This window comes from Penaeus monodon, chromosome 36 (genome assembly GCF_015228065.2).
Source record: "Penaeus monodon isolate SGIC_2016 chromosome 36, NSTDA_Pmon_1, whole genome shotgun sequence".
NCBI lineage: Eukaryota > Metazoa > Arthropoda > Malacostraca > Decapoda > Penaeidae > Penaeus > Penaeus monodon.
In genome coordinates, this window is record NC_051421.1 from 19,278,968 (window position 1) to 19,294,464 (window position 15,497).

General features: G+C 35.1%; 1 long non-coding RNA gene across 1 annotated transcript; it reads right to left on the bottom strand.

Moving 5' to 3' along the window:
- Positions 1-10,173: 10,173 nt before the first annotated feature.
- LOC119595830 lies at positions 10,174-15,110 on the bottom strand. The gene is made up of 4 exons (XR_005230721.1): positions 14,866-15,110; positions 13,523-13,743; positions 11,613-12,000; positions 10,174-11,540 (listed from the first exon to the last, which is right to left on the bottom strand). It is a non-coding gene; the product is annotated as an uncharacterized LOC119595830 (long non-coding RNA).
- Positions 15,111-15,497: the final 387 nt, after the last annotated feature.

The window sequence follows — 15,497 nt, forward strand, 5'->3', positions numbered from 1 at the left end:
TATAAAAATTATATATATTAATTATATATTATAATTTTATATGATATAAATAGAAATAGATAATAGAAAATTGATATGATAAGATTAGATTATGTATATATACATATATATATATCCAATAACAAAACACAATACATCCCTACATACATCTCCCACAAACCCACACACACACCCTCTCTAACACACACACACACACACACACACACAACACACCACACAACATATATATAATTATATAAAATATATATATATTATATATATAAAATATATAAAAGTATATACATATATACTATATATATTTTAATATATAAATATATTATAAAATGAAATGTATTTTTAAATTTATATATTAATAATCTTATATATATATTATATTATATTTTACTTTGTGTCTGTGTGTTGTGTGTGTTCTGTGTTTTGGTGTGTGTGTGTGTTGTTGTGTGTTGTGTGTGTGTGTGTGTTTGTGTGTGTTATGTGTGTGTGTGTGTGTTGTATACTTTGTGTTAGGTTGTTATTTTTTATTTTATTTTATTTTCTTATTATATATTTTTTTATAATTTTTATATATAAAACCCCCACACCCCCACACACCACACCCACACACCAAAAACCCACACACACACACACACCACGCCACCACCCACACCCCCCCACACCCCCCCCCCCCCCCACCCACACCACCACCACCCACCCACACACACACACCCACCCACACACCACCACACACCCCAAACACACACCACACCCCCCACACACCCCCCCAACAACCCCCACCACACACATATATAGATAGTAGAAGATAGTGATAAAAAATAGATAATATAGGATAGATAATAGATGATAAATAGAATAGATAGATAATAATAGATAATTAAATATATTTAATTATTATTATTTATATTATATTATTTTATCCCATATAATACACATTATTACATATACACATACTACTACTATCACATATATACATATATATATATATATATATAAATTTATATATATAATTATATATATAAATAGTTATATAAATTTTAAATATCCAAAATTATATATATATGTGTGGGGTGTGTTGTGTGTGTGTGTGTGTGTTTTTTGTTGTGTGTGGTGCGTGTGTTGTTTTTGGGGTGTGTAGTGTGTATGTTGTGTATACTTTTTGTGTGTGTACATACCCACACACACACCACACACACCACACACACACCACACACACACACCCAACACACAACACAATAATTAAAAACATATATTATATATATATAATATATTATAATTATAATATTACATCACACCACACACACACACACACACCACACCCCACCACACACACCACACACACACACACCCACATATTATTATATTTTAATAATATAGAAGAGGAGAGAGAGAGAGAAGAGAGAGAGAGAAGAGAGAGAAAAGGAAAAGAGAAGAGAAGAGGAAGAGAAGAAAAGGAGAGAGAGAGAGGAGACAAGACAGAGAGGAGAGAGAGAAAAGGAGAGAGAGAGAGAGGGGAAAGAGAAAAAAAGAGATCATATACATAATACAACATCATACATACATACATACATACATACATAAAATACTCAAAAATATATACATATTTTTTATTTTTTTAAAATTTTATATTATATTATATATATTTTTATATATATATAATGTTGTGTGGTTGGTGTGGTGTGTGTGTGTGGTGTGTTGTGTGTGAGGGTGTGTGTGTGTGTTATTATATAATATATAAATTTATATTAATTAGATAGATAATAGATAGAATAGATGATAGATAATAATAAAGATATAGATTGATATATGCATATATGGATATTGCATATATAATATTATTATATATAATTTATATATATATCTATTAATAAATATTATATAATATATTATTTTTAATATATATATTATCCGCGCCCCAGAACCCTCTCACGGGAAAAAGTCGCTTAGTTTTTCGCAGATCTCGTCAGCTAGACCGAAGGTTGGGAGAGGCGTCTGCAAATCGAATGCGTTTTTAAAGGCTGGTGTGAAGGGTGGAAAGGAACGCGGAGTTCGGACATTGGGTTTTAAAGGGGTCTAAAAAATCAAAGGTCGGGGATTCGGGGGACGACATCGGATTTCAAATCCGGGTTTTTCGGAAGACGGGACAAAAAACTCGAACAGGCGAGGTCAGAAATCGGATGCTGATGGGTTTTAGGGCGAGGGCTGGGGGTTCGGGTTTTGGATTCGGAGGGCGGGCTGGAAAGCTCATGGTGAGGTTCGGACTCGGGGGGCGAAAATTCGGGTTTCGATTCTCGGAAAATGAGGACGGGTCGAGGACAAATCGGGGCCCACAGCAGAACGAGGGCGAGGGCTGTTTTTATGGCTTTTTTGGGGCGGGTCGGAGGTCGAGGGCTGGAAAAGCTCATGGTCGAGGGTTCGGACTCGGGGGGACGAAAAATTCGGGTTTCGATTACCGACGAAGAAACGATATGACTTAAATCGTTCCCCAAGGCTTGTGAGATAAGGATTCAGGGGAAAGAAAGGTGAGAAATGCTTTTTACGCAGGGGGGACTTCTCCCAGGGCTCTGCGTTTTGATGAAGAATCGATTGCCCACCCACCACTGGGTGGGCCCAAACCATCCAAGAGTGCTGGGCCCAAGCCCGGATGAATAGAGAAATGATTACCTAAAAAGGGAAAACCGGGACTCTCCGGAAAAGGACTGGGGGCCCTACCCTTCCTCCAACACACAACATGAAACACATTAATATCATGGTGGACCACGGGCCCCTCAGACTGAACCTACCCTAAAAAAAAAAAAAAAAAAAAAAAAACACACAATATAATATTGTGTGTGTATGTGTGTGGGTGTGGTGTGTGTTTGTGTGTGTTTGTGCTTGTTTTTTGCGTATACATTTTGTATATTAAAATATTAAAATATATATAATATATTTATATATGTGTGTGGTGTGTGTGTGTGTGTGTGTGTTGTGTGTGTGTGTGTGTGTTGTGTATTTTATATCAATATAATTTAATATATTTATTAAAATTTATTTTATATATAACATATACATATAAATTTACATACATATTTATAATCTAATATCTAAAATATACATATATATATATATTTAAAAATATAATAATTATATATATATATTTTACATTATGGGGGCCCCGGGGCCGAATGTTTGACGTCGGGCTCAAGATGTCACGACGGGAATCTGATTCGAGGGTTGGGGTCACCGCCGGGGCGTTTTTTCCCCCGGGGAAGGAACTTCACCTCGATTGCCCACCAGCCCCTGGATGGGCCAACCAGCTCAATCGTGCCGGTAAAAAGAGTGGGGACTCGATAAAAACACTGGGCGGAAGGCAAAGGCAAAACCACCGTCTAATTGCTAAGAAAAAATCATGGAAACCCTGATCGCAAGGCCCGGTGGCCGAATGGTTGGCGCCGGCTCAAAACTGTCACGACGGGAAGTGAATTCAGGGTTCGAGTAAACCAAACCGGCGCGTTGTTCCCTTGGCAAGAACTTCACCTTATTGCCTACCTACCACTGGTGGCCCAAACCGCCCCCGTCAGTGCTGGCCCAACCCGGGTAAATGAAGAATAATTACCTAAAAAGGGACCACCGGCACTCTCCCTGAAAAAAACTGGGGACCCTCCACGTACTCACTCCCAAAGCACACAAAATGAAAAATACAATTAATATCATGCTGTGACCCGGGCCGACATGCCTACCGTTAAAAAGAAGATATAATATATATATATATATATATATAAAATTATATATATATATATTAAAATATTTTATATTATGTTATATTTTTTTTTCATAATATTATTTATATTACATATATATACATATATTTCATATATATCATATCTATATATATATTATATTTTATATAAATTTTTTATGTGTGTGTGTGTGTTGTGTGTGTGTGTGTGTGTTGTGTGTGTGTTGGGGGTTTTTCGTGTGTGGGTGTTGTGTGTTGTTGGGGTTTTGTGTGTGGGGGTGTGTGTGTGTGTGTGTGTGTGGTGTGTTGTGTGTGTGTGTGTTGTGTTAGTGTGGCATTTTATATTTATATAATTATCTAAAAAATATTATTTTATTATAATTTTATATTTAAGTGATATTAGAACATACATTAGTTTATTTATATATTTATATTAGTTATGTGGTTTTTTTTGTGTATGTATATTTATATATATTATAATATAATATTATATATATTATATTAATTTTATATTAATATATATATATATACACAAAAATTAAAATATTTAAAATATATATTATATTCTATATTTATATATATATATATTATTATTATATATATATATAAATTTTTGTGAATTATTATATTTCAATCTATTTATTTTAATATATTATATATATATTTTTTATCTTATATTTTTTAATAAATATAATATATTATTTTATTATATATAATATTTTCTTTTTAACCTTTTTAAAATTTTATATATTTATATATATATATTATTTTTTAAAAATAATTATTATGTTATTAAATATTTAAAATACGTATTATTTATTTATTATGTTGTGTTTTGTGTGTTTGTGTGTGTGTGTGTGTGTTATTTTGTTGTGTGTTTTGTGTGTGTTTGGGGTTGTGTTTGTGTGTGTGTGTGTGGGTGTGTGTGTGTGTGTATAGTTGGGTGTGGTGTGGTAATATATGTGTGTGTTGTGTGTGGGTGTTGTGGTGTGTGTGTTTTGTGGTGGTGGGGTTGGTTTGGGGGGGGGTGGGGGGGGTGTGTTTATGTGGGGGGGGTGGATGTGGTGGTTGTGTGTGTGTGGTGGGGTGGGGGTGGGGTGTGGTGGGTGTGTTTGGGGGGTGGTGTTGTGTGTGTATATATATATTAATTATTTATATTTTATATATTATATATAATCATCATATATTGATTTTTTAAAATATAATATATATATAAAAATTTATTTAATATATAATATATATTTTTATTATTAATATTTTATTATATTATTTAAAAATTATATATATTTTTAATATATATATGAAAATAAAAAGCAATGCCGCATTAATGAAATATTTGTCGATTAGTGCTAATTCGCTACTTGACAAAATACTTCTAGTATTTCATCCACATGACATGACACAAGAAAAAAAACCTAAAAATCCTTAAAATTTTTTTCCTCTTGTGTTTAAGACATTCCATGTTTTTTCTATAATTGACTCTTCCCTGCAGTTGGTTAAGACTAATGGTTAAAACAAAAAACTGTGGCCGACATCAAAAGTCAACAGCCCTGGTAAAGTATTATGGCGAAAAGGTAGAAATGATTTTAAAGTTTAAAATAAATGGACAAAAATGGGGTATGAGAAGACCATATAAAATTAGCTGAGGCGAGGGCTATCCAAAGGTAGATATCCCCCTTTTTTGATATTGTTATCATTATCATTATTGCTGTTGTTTGTCATTATAACCATTATCGTTAATATTGCTATCATTATAATTATTATCATTGTTTAGAGTTCTTTATTTTATTCTTTATTTTTTTTTTTTCATCTATTGCCGATTTGCCCAGAAAACCCAGACATAAGAAAGATGGCACGAGAAGAAAATTCTTCTGATAACACTGATGCTTTGAAAGTGCATTAGACAGAAAGAGCCTTCCTCAGTAGCTGTGATGTGATGTTGAGGATATTTTCTTGTAGATCTAGCAAATTAGGTTTACCAGCTGTTTCTCCAATTAATACTGGCACTATAGACGTCTTCAAGGTCCACATTCTCTTTATCTCTCTGTAGATCTTTGTACTTTTCATCATCTAAACCCCTTTGAGACCATTTCTGTTTGTTATATATATTATTATATATTATATAATATATATTTATAATTATTATTATATATATATTATATAAATTTTATTATTTGACCAACTCTGTCTTGTCTTTTTTTGCATTTTCTCGGGGTTTAAAAAAAAAATGCCAAGTCGAGGTATCTATTGTCTAAATTTCACCATTCCGGGGGTTTCTGCCAAAATTTCTTTTAAAAAACTTTTGGAAATTTTGCATTTTCGTGTTTAGCTTTAAAACCCCCAGCCATAGCCCCCTCACATTCTAGTATGGGGGGGGTCTACCTAAAGGGGGAGATTTTTTTGTTTTTGTTTATCAATCCAATTTTCTTACCCATTATTAAAAACTTTGGCCTTTTTGGGGTCTCTAGTCTATTTGCGAATTTATTACTTTTTCAATCTGTCCCTTTCTCACTATAGAATTCCTTATTATCTTTCCCCCCTCGAGTCTAAAACTTCTCTCCTTAACCATGGTACTTACATTCTCTTCTGGTATACTTGTATGTGTCCAAAGGGGAAAATCAGCCAGGGGCAAATCCCCCCTTTTTTAAAGTGGCCTTTGCACATTTGTCTAGACCAAATGACATTCCAGTGGGTTCATTGAACTTCTTTACCTTCTTTCACGTAACTGACTTTCTTCTGCCGCTTTCACCAAGATGCCAATGAAGTAATACATACAGGTAGTGTACTTTTGGTGCTACGGCAGCGATCTCGCCTTGCAATCTTGCTGACCTGCGTTCAAACCTCTCGCCGCCATGGGTTTGGGACCCCGGACATTCCTTGCACACAAAGGATAATTTAGAAGCAAAAATAAAACAGACAGCATGTCACACCAAGAATATCTATTGCAACTAAACGGAATGAAACTTAATTTATAATTCATTAATTAATTCTAAATCTTCATGATTCTTGGCAAACAGCTTAAGATCATTCATAAAGCATAAATATCCAATGCTCCTATCACTGGCTTTTTGCGTTTACAATTTTCAAGGACCATTTCATTGATATGACTCTCCTTTACATCCCATTTGTTTGACAGGAAAAACGTTGTTGTCCATGAAAATGTAGATTCGTTCAGCCAAGATAGAGGTTGACATTATTATTATTATGATTATTTTCCTCATTATCCCTCTTTCCTTTCTGTTTCCCTACCTTTCCTTTTCCCTCCTTATCCCTCTTACCCCACTACCCTCCCCCTCCCCCTTTCGTTCTCCACGTCTTTTTTTACTTCAATTTCTTTTATCATTAGCCTGCCCATGGCAATTGCCGTCTTCACAGGCGTTTTGGCATTTCCAAGGGCTTTGTTGACTAGTTCATCCTTGTTCTCAACCAACACGGATTCCAAGGCACAGATCACGTTGCCGAGCTTCAAACCTTTTAACCTTCAAACCTTTAAAGGCTCGTCTGAGCATTATGAAGAATAGTTCTCCCGAGATCAGTGAAACAAGAATAAAAATAATTGCAATGCACCGATCGAAACACCACGTCTTTCCCTCTGTCAGGAGTGACTACATCGGTAGCTTGGTCGCTCCAAAGATATCAAGCCCTTTCCTCTTAAGAGATTTTACAGGCAAAGTCGACCCTACGCTTCTTTCATGCTTGGGTGAGAGTTGGTTACGTAACAGCACGATAACTCCTACAACACAAATTGTTAAAGCATTGACTGAAGCCACAAACAGAGACGTCTCAAGCAGCCTTCTGTTTTTTTGTTTTGTTTTGTTTTCTTTCTTTCAAAATGCGGGCTGTGAAGCAAATATTCTTATCCAACTCCTGCTTGACAATATATTTTTCTTGGTCTCCTTGGGCGAGAGATGCGGGCAGCGGTGAGAAGCCTCCCCTTGTCGTTCCTTGCGACCCACCGCCGTACGGTTGGCAACCCACGTCTACTAATTCTGCAGTATTCTTCGCCGAATGGCTTGCGTCCATTAAGGAAACTATAATAAGTATGGTATCATGTACTAAAACATTCAATGATAACTTGAGCGCATGTCATGAAAAAACACGATCTGAGTGTCATAAGCTATGACGTTATACCCTCTAAGAAGTATTGTGTGTATATATCTATATCTATATCTATATATATATCTATATCTATCTATATCTACTATTCTTCTATCTCTATTATCTCTATCTCTATCTATTCTATCTATATCTCTATTCTATATCTATATCTATTCTATCTATCTATCTATCTTTTCTATCTATATCTATCTATCTATCTATCTATCTATCTATCTATCTATCTATCTATCTATCTATCTATCTATCTATTATATATGTATGTGTGTGTGTGGTGTGGTGTGTTGTGTGTGTTGTGTGTGTTGTTGTTTATTTTATTATATATATATATATATATATATATATATATATATATATATATATATATATATATATATATATATATATATATATATATATATATATATATATATATATATATATATATATATATATATATATTATATATAACAAGTCAAATGATAAGCAAGTAATGAGAAGGACTACAGAGAGACCAGAGGCCTTATCTGCGGCACCAAATACTTCCAATTATACGAAGTGGGTGGAGCATACGGATACCCATTGGGTCGAAGTGTCGTACTGTAGTGATACCTTGCCTTCAAGGCCTTCTCATGATCAAGATATTACTTTATTTACTGTGCGTAGGTAGTGTGTAGCGTGTTATCAACCTGCATAGGGGTAGGCCGCCACCATCCGAGTGTCAGTCTGTATGTAAAAGAAAGTGTATGTAAAAGAATGTATCTATTCAGGATTAACCGAGGGGGTGTGGTAATATTCAAGCAAGCCTTTACATATTAACTTTTATCTTGGTTAGTGTTTGTTGTTCGAAGAGCAAATTTCAAAATATATCATTTACATCATTTGTATCCATTCTCTTAATATTTGAGAAATTATACTAAAATGTTACCCATTCTTTACTATAATAAAACTTTTAATAAAAACAAGTTCTTAATTATGTTCCACTGGATCCTTTTTATTTTTTTCCGGTGTAAGTATATTCCATAATTTATTCATAAGATAAGAAGCAAGAATAAGAAAATGCAAAAATGCTAACTTATATTTATTGTACAAGCACAATATGTCTCCCTCTTATTATACACCTTAAAAATCTTAAAAACAATTATTGGGTCTGGCCATGATTACCCATAACTGCCACCTATAAAACTAAGACAACTAAAAAGTTAGAAAATTAAACCAATAAAAAAAATTAACAAATAAAATCCTCTGGGCGACACGGTGGCCGAGTTACACTCATGTAACCGGCCATGTGCTGCCTTCCGCAGGTTTCCATGAGGGTATATATAAACTTTTTTCACCCATGGAAACATCTTCCTTTATTGTTTTGAAGTCCGGCTCACGCAGTCCTCTTTTTATTTATTATATATATATATATAGTATATATTATTTATGATTTATGATATGTTTGTATATTAGTATATATGTGTGTGTGTGTGTGTGTGTGTGTGTGTGTGTGTGTGTGTGTGTGTGTGTGTGTGTGTGTGTGTGTGTGTGTGTGTGTGTGTGTGTGTGTGTTTTAAGGGGAGACTCATACATTGGTCTGATCCACAGGCCCTGTGAATCACAACAGTACCGCTTGAGCAAAACTGGCTGTCTTACACACAGCCTACAGTAGTACAACAGTTTCTTTACATAATAATATGATTATATGGTAATTGAGATTTGAATGGCTTACACCTGATGCTACATCACATGCTGTCACATTGTCCAAAAAACAACTATATTTACCTAAGTTACTTGTTTGACTTCCTCATTCCTATATATCATTATTGTTAAGGATATTATTGATATGATGTTAAAGGATAATACAATAATGATAATAATATAGGATAATGATACTGACAATGACAATAGCAATGACAATGATAGTGATAATCATAATAAAAATAGTACATTCATATTTGGTTAATTAGTTAATTACGTTGACTATTCCTGCTATATTTCGCTAATAGATATCGACAGGAATCACTTAATACCTGATGGGTTTGAAGACCATCTTGGTGAAATGCAAAGCCATCTGTGTAAACATAACTAATAAATCTAAAAGTCTAGGAAATACTAACAGCTTTACCTATTATTAGTATTTCTATGAATGCTGGAAGATTCAACAAAGACATTTGTCAATATAAATACAGTTCACAATTCATACTGCTAAACTGCCGGTTTCTTTGACTTGAGAAAGACCATGATAAGATAATGAAAGATCACGATAATTATTTTCATTTTAGTTAAGGACAGCAATAACATTAATAAAGTATGCAAGATTATTTTGGATGAAATATATAAAATCAGAATCATTTGAAATATGATTGGAAAGTGAAAGTCTGTTACATTTCCTCTGAGTATATTTTTCATCTCAATAACAAACTATTGTGGAAAATTAAATATTCATGTGCATTCCTTAGCACTTAACAGAAAAATCATATTGCACAATACAAATAAGTTTTAAATCCAAGAAAATTATTTCCAATACAATCCCTTTTGGGAACTGAAAAAAGAGAAAAGGAAATCTCTTATAACAATCATTTTCATATCAATCTTCAACACTGATACAGCACCTAATACAATTTAGCTATAATCAAAAAGCTTTGGTACCACTGAAAAATATTTTACTCATTTGCATGATAATAGTTTCCATTTCCATTATCAAAAGTCTAGTGTATCTCCTGAACCTCATATGTAAGGCTAATAATAAATACAATATTCAAAGCAATAGTTTCTTGCCCGTATCTTAATCCATTACATTCTTTTTTTGTATGCAATATAATGAGTCAGCAAAACATAAATATCCGGTATCATAATTGACTCATTAAAAAACATGATATAGTCACAAAATACACACTTCAACTATGAATATTAAAGGTGGTGATAACATTTGGTTATAAATAAGTGGCTATCATTATAAAAGTTAACAATTTGGAAAGGGCTCTAAAGATTCTTCTTAAGGTACCTACATACCATTCAGAGAAACTTTATTGCTTGACAGGCTATTGAAAAAATGCATACTAAAATGCTGTCTTTTGGAGTAGTTCAAGTTTGGTGCTGCAAGACCCTACACAGCAGAAAATTAGTCAGAGCTAATTCAATGCTCTTCACACTGACAGATTGATATTTTGAACATATAGAAGAAAGGCAGACCTCTGATAGCCTTGGTTACCATCCCCTGCAAGGGACATTACTTCTCCTTAACAGACGTGCTTGACCTGCCGTACACTGGGCACCATTCTTCGCTTCGCCACCAGTATGATTAAATATATAGATAAGTGCACACAAGAAGTGCATATATATTCATCTATCATCTGTGTGCATGTATAACTATACATTACAAATACATGTAAAAAACAAATCTACAAGCAGTCATGTATTCATGCACACAAAACATGCTCAAAGAAACAAAAATATATGCAATCATGTATGCATACATGCCCACACATTCATATATACAAAAACAGACATACACTTACACACACACACCTACGCATGCATGCATACACACACGCACGCAGGCACGCTCACTCACTCATGCACATACCACACAGTTACAGCCCCTCCCACACACACACTCTCACTCACACTCCCACACTCACATCACACATCACACTCACTCACACACACATCACACACACACACACACACACACACACACACACACACACACACACACACACACACACACACACACACACACACACACCTCACACCTCACACTTCACACTTCACACTTCACACTTCACACTTCACACTTCACACGCGCACACACGCGCACACACACACACACACACACACACACACACACACACCAAGAGAACATTTTCAAGATTTTCAAAGTGCTACACAACTGTCTGATCCATATATTTCCATATCTGTCTGTATCTGTATCTGGCTGTGCCTATATGTGTTTGTTTAGCATATATAATATATAATATAAGTGGAAAATACCACAAAAATTATCCCAATATCATCAATATCACTGACTAAATGATGAACTATTATACAACCTGTCTTGCAGTGAATAAAAACGAATTTTCATTCACATCTGCTGGGTTGAATTACCATTCCATGTATTATTTTCATCATCATCATCATCATTATTGCGGAGTCGGTGAATGTTACCTTCTCTACGCAATCGTGCTTCAGCACGCGTACCATATGCCCTGAAATTGATGAATTTCAGAAAACACATGAATAAATTAAGAGAGCAATCATTATAATGCATAAAAATAAATATTATGAATCCAATTATGTATGTATAGATATTCTTTCATCAACCTGTATGTATTTTTATGTATTGATTTCTATATTCAAGTAAATTCATAAATTACCTGTATATATAAAAATAGTGTGCTGATGTATGTAATACAATAAAGTAATACTAAGACAGAGACAGAGAGAGACAGAGAGAGAGAGAGAAGACAGAGAGAGACAGACAGACAGACAGAAACAGAGAGACAGACAGACAGACAGAAACAGAGAGAGAGAGACAGAGAGAGACAGAGAGAGAGAGAGGAGAGAGGAGGAGAAAAGAGAGAAAGAGAAGGGAGGAGAGGGGGAAGAAGAGAAAGACAGAGACGAGACAAGACAGAGAGAGGAGAAAAAGAGAGAGAAACAGAGACAGAGACAGAGCACAGAGACAGGAGAGTAGAGAGTCGAGGGGAAGAGAGACAGAGAGAGAGAGAAGAGGAGAAAGAAGGAGAGGAGAGAGGAGAGAGAGGGGAGAGAGAGAGAGAAGAGAGAGAGAGAAGAAGAGGGAGAAGGGGGACAGAGAGAGACAGAGAGACGAGGGGAAAAAAAGAGACAGAGAAGAAGAAGAAGAGAGAAAAGGAAAAGACAGAAGACAGAGAGGGGACAGAGAGAGAGAGACACGCACAGAGCAGAGAGAGAGAGAAGAGAGAGAGAGACACCAAGAGACAGAGGAGAGAGCACGCACAGAGACAGAGGGGAGAGAAAGACAAAACGAGGAGAGAGACCCGAAGAGAAGAGAGAGATAGAGAAAACAAAAAAGAGAAGAGAAGAGAGAGAGAGAGAGAGAGAGAGAGGGAGGGGAGAGGACGAAGGGAAAAAGAAGGGGAAAAGAGAGAGAAGAGAGGACGGAAAAAGAAGAAGGAAGAAGGAGAAGAGAGGACAGGGCAGAAAAAGAAGACAGAGAGAGAAGACAGAGAGAGAGACAGAAGAAGAGAGAGAGAGAGACATGGAGAGAGAGTCAGAGACAAGAGAGAGAGAAGAGAGAGACAGAAGACGATGGGGTGAGAGAGAGAGAGAGACAGAGAGAGACAGAGAGACAGAGAAAGACAGAAGAAGACAGAGACAGAAGACACACACACAGAGACAGAGAGATAGAGACAGATAGAGAGAGAGAGAGAGAGAGAGAGAGAGAGAGAGAGAAGAGAGAGAGAGAGAGAGAGAGAGAGAGAGAGAGAGAGAGAGAGAGAGAGAGAGAGAGAGAGAGAGAGAGAGAGAGAGCCAGCTAGCTAGCTAGCTAGTTGGCATGTATTCGTACCATCTGTGGCCAGGATGTTATAGAATAGACTTGATTATATTTCATGGCCTGACTACAATTTCAGTGGGAATCTTTGTAATGTAGTAAATTTATGGATTCTCATTAAACTTATGCTTATTAGGCATATAATCCAGGGGTACTAAATAAGTCAAGTCCTACATTGCAAAATATTTGCTTACGTCTGGGGTCTCTGTTGGGTAGACGACGGTCCTTCTTCTCTTGCTCTTTTGGCTGTAGGTTCATCACTCCCAGAAGTGGATGGAGAACGAGGTGCTGAATTTCCACCAAACAGTTGCCGGACTAAACCAAGCAGGAATGTAATGGGAGAAAGAAGAATCCAGAAGAAGTCTACTATCCCACCGGAAGGAACAACACTACCGCTGCCTCCTATACTGCTCTGCTGGGATAAAAATCTCTTTTTATTATACAGTTTTTAAATGCTTCCAATAATAGTCTAATATACATATATATCATAAATAAAAAATAAAATTTTTATTACACAAATTTTGAAAAAAAAATTGAAGTACATCAGTCCACATAAAACCACATACAATTTTTTTTTTTTTTTATGTACAATCTTTGCTTTTGAGGGTGCATCTCTTTTGCTCTATAACCATATATTAGCCTAATTTTAAATTCTAAATTTTGTTTCCTAATTTCACCCACACATTTAAACAACTGATGATGAGTAATATACTATCACATCATGGCAAATAATAATAGAGTACCATTCACCAGGTTGAGGCTCTACTGTGGACAAGGCAATTACCCAGGTGGGGATCAGAAAGCACTATGTCCTCCCTCAAATGTTTTAAAATGTTACAGTGTAACATGTTCAGTTCTGAGCAGAAGATTGCATGATTGGATGCAAATGACGTATCAACAATGTTAGCAGCCTCAGAATGCTAATACTAATCTAATGATCTTCATGCACATTTTCTGGAGTTATACTTATTGGGGGTGTACAAGAACTCTAGCCATTTGCCAATAATATTCTGCCCCTTTTTAAGTGCAACTGCCACTAAAAACACCTCAACCAGCTCACAGCTTCATTCCAATTTGTTTGTTACAGTGTTCTGCAGTTTGACACAGAATCTGATGTTTGCTATTTGTTTGAGTTTGGCATTCCACGCTGAAATCGCAAATGACAGGGTGTACTTGGGTCACTAAAAAGTGGGTAACATAAGTCCTAGTATTTACACCACAATGACCCTAGCTACAGTGACTGACAACAGTTCGGGCTTGCTCCTACTGTGCACAGCCCATGCCTCACTTTGTTTGCCTATAGCCAAAGCAGTTCCAGAACTATTGATCACACCATGTATTCTTTGTATTATTTTGCTTTTGGTTACTAATAAATGCATGACACTTTTACACAGTAATCTTCATAACAGATTTTGATAAAAATTAACTGAAACACCCCTCAACATTCTGTGCTCTTCTGTCACTGTCTGTGTTTCAATGATGATGTGTTTTAGGTGCATGCTGAAAAAATAAAAGAATAAAGAAATTAAATACTTACTGATAAAATTATTAAGATGGCTGATGGTACAAGGCCAAGGTCAGTAAGGGACCTGTCATTATCCTCTGATGTAAATGGTCTATTATGGACAGTTGATGTCAAGGTGAAATTGGAGAAAGGAAGATTTATGTTCTGTCTCACATGCTGTCTTACTTCTTCCAACGTGGTACTTGAAGAAAACTGTGCTATGCTTGAGGATCCATCAGGAAGACGGAACTTGATCCTGGAAATGTTACTACTGAAAAAAAGAGAAAAATTAATGACAATGCCTCATCACGATAACTTCCTACAAACAAAGAGAAAAAAAAAGAGACAATATGTTCAATACAGTGCATGATATAATGTACATTACATACAATTTGATAAAATAATAATAATGTTACTAACTTCACTGAAAATCAGAAAAGAAATTACAATATTTTCTACTTTTCAGCTACATATCTGACATTTATCCATATTCACTAAGAGTATGGGAGCTGGATATTAATCCTCATGAGTATTCTCCCAGCAAATACATAATCTGTTGCACCATACATAAGAAAGATATATATATATAGATATACATATAATATTTATAATATAAAATAATATATACTAGTTATAAAATATATATGATATATATTTAAAAATTA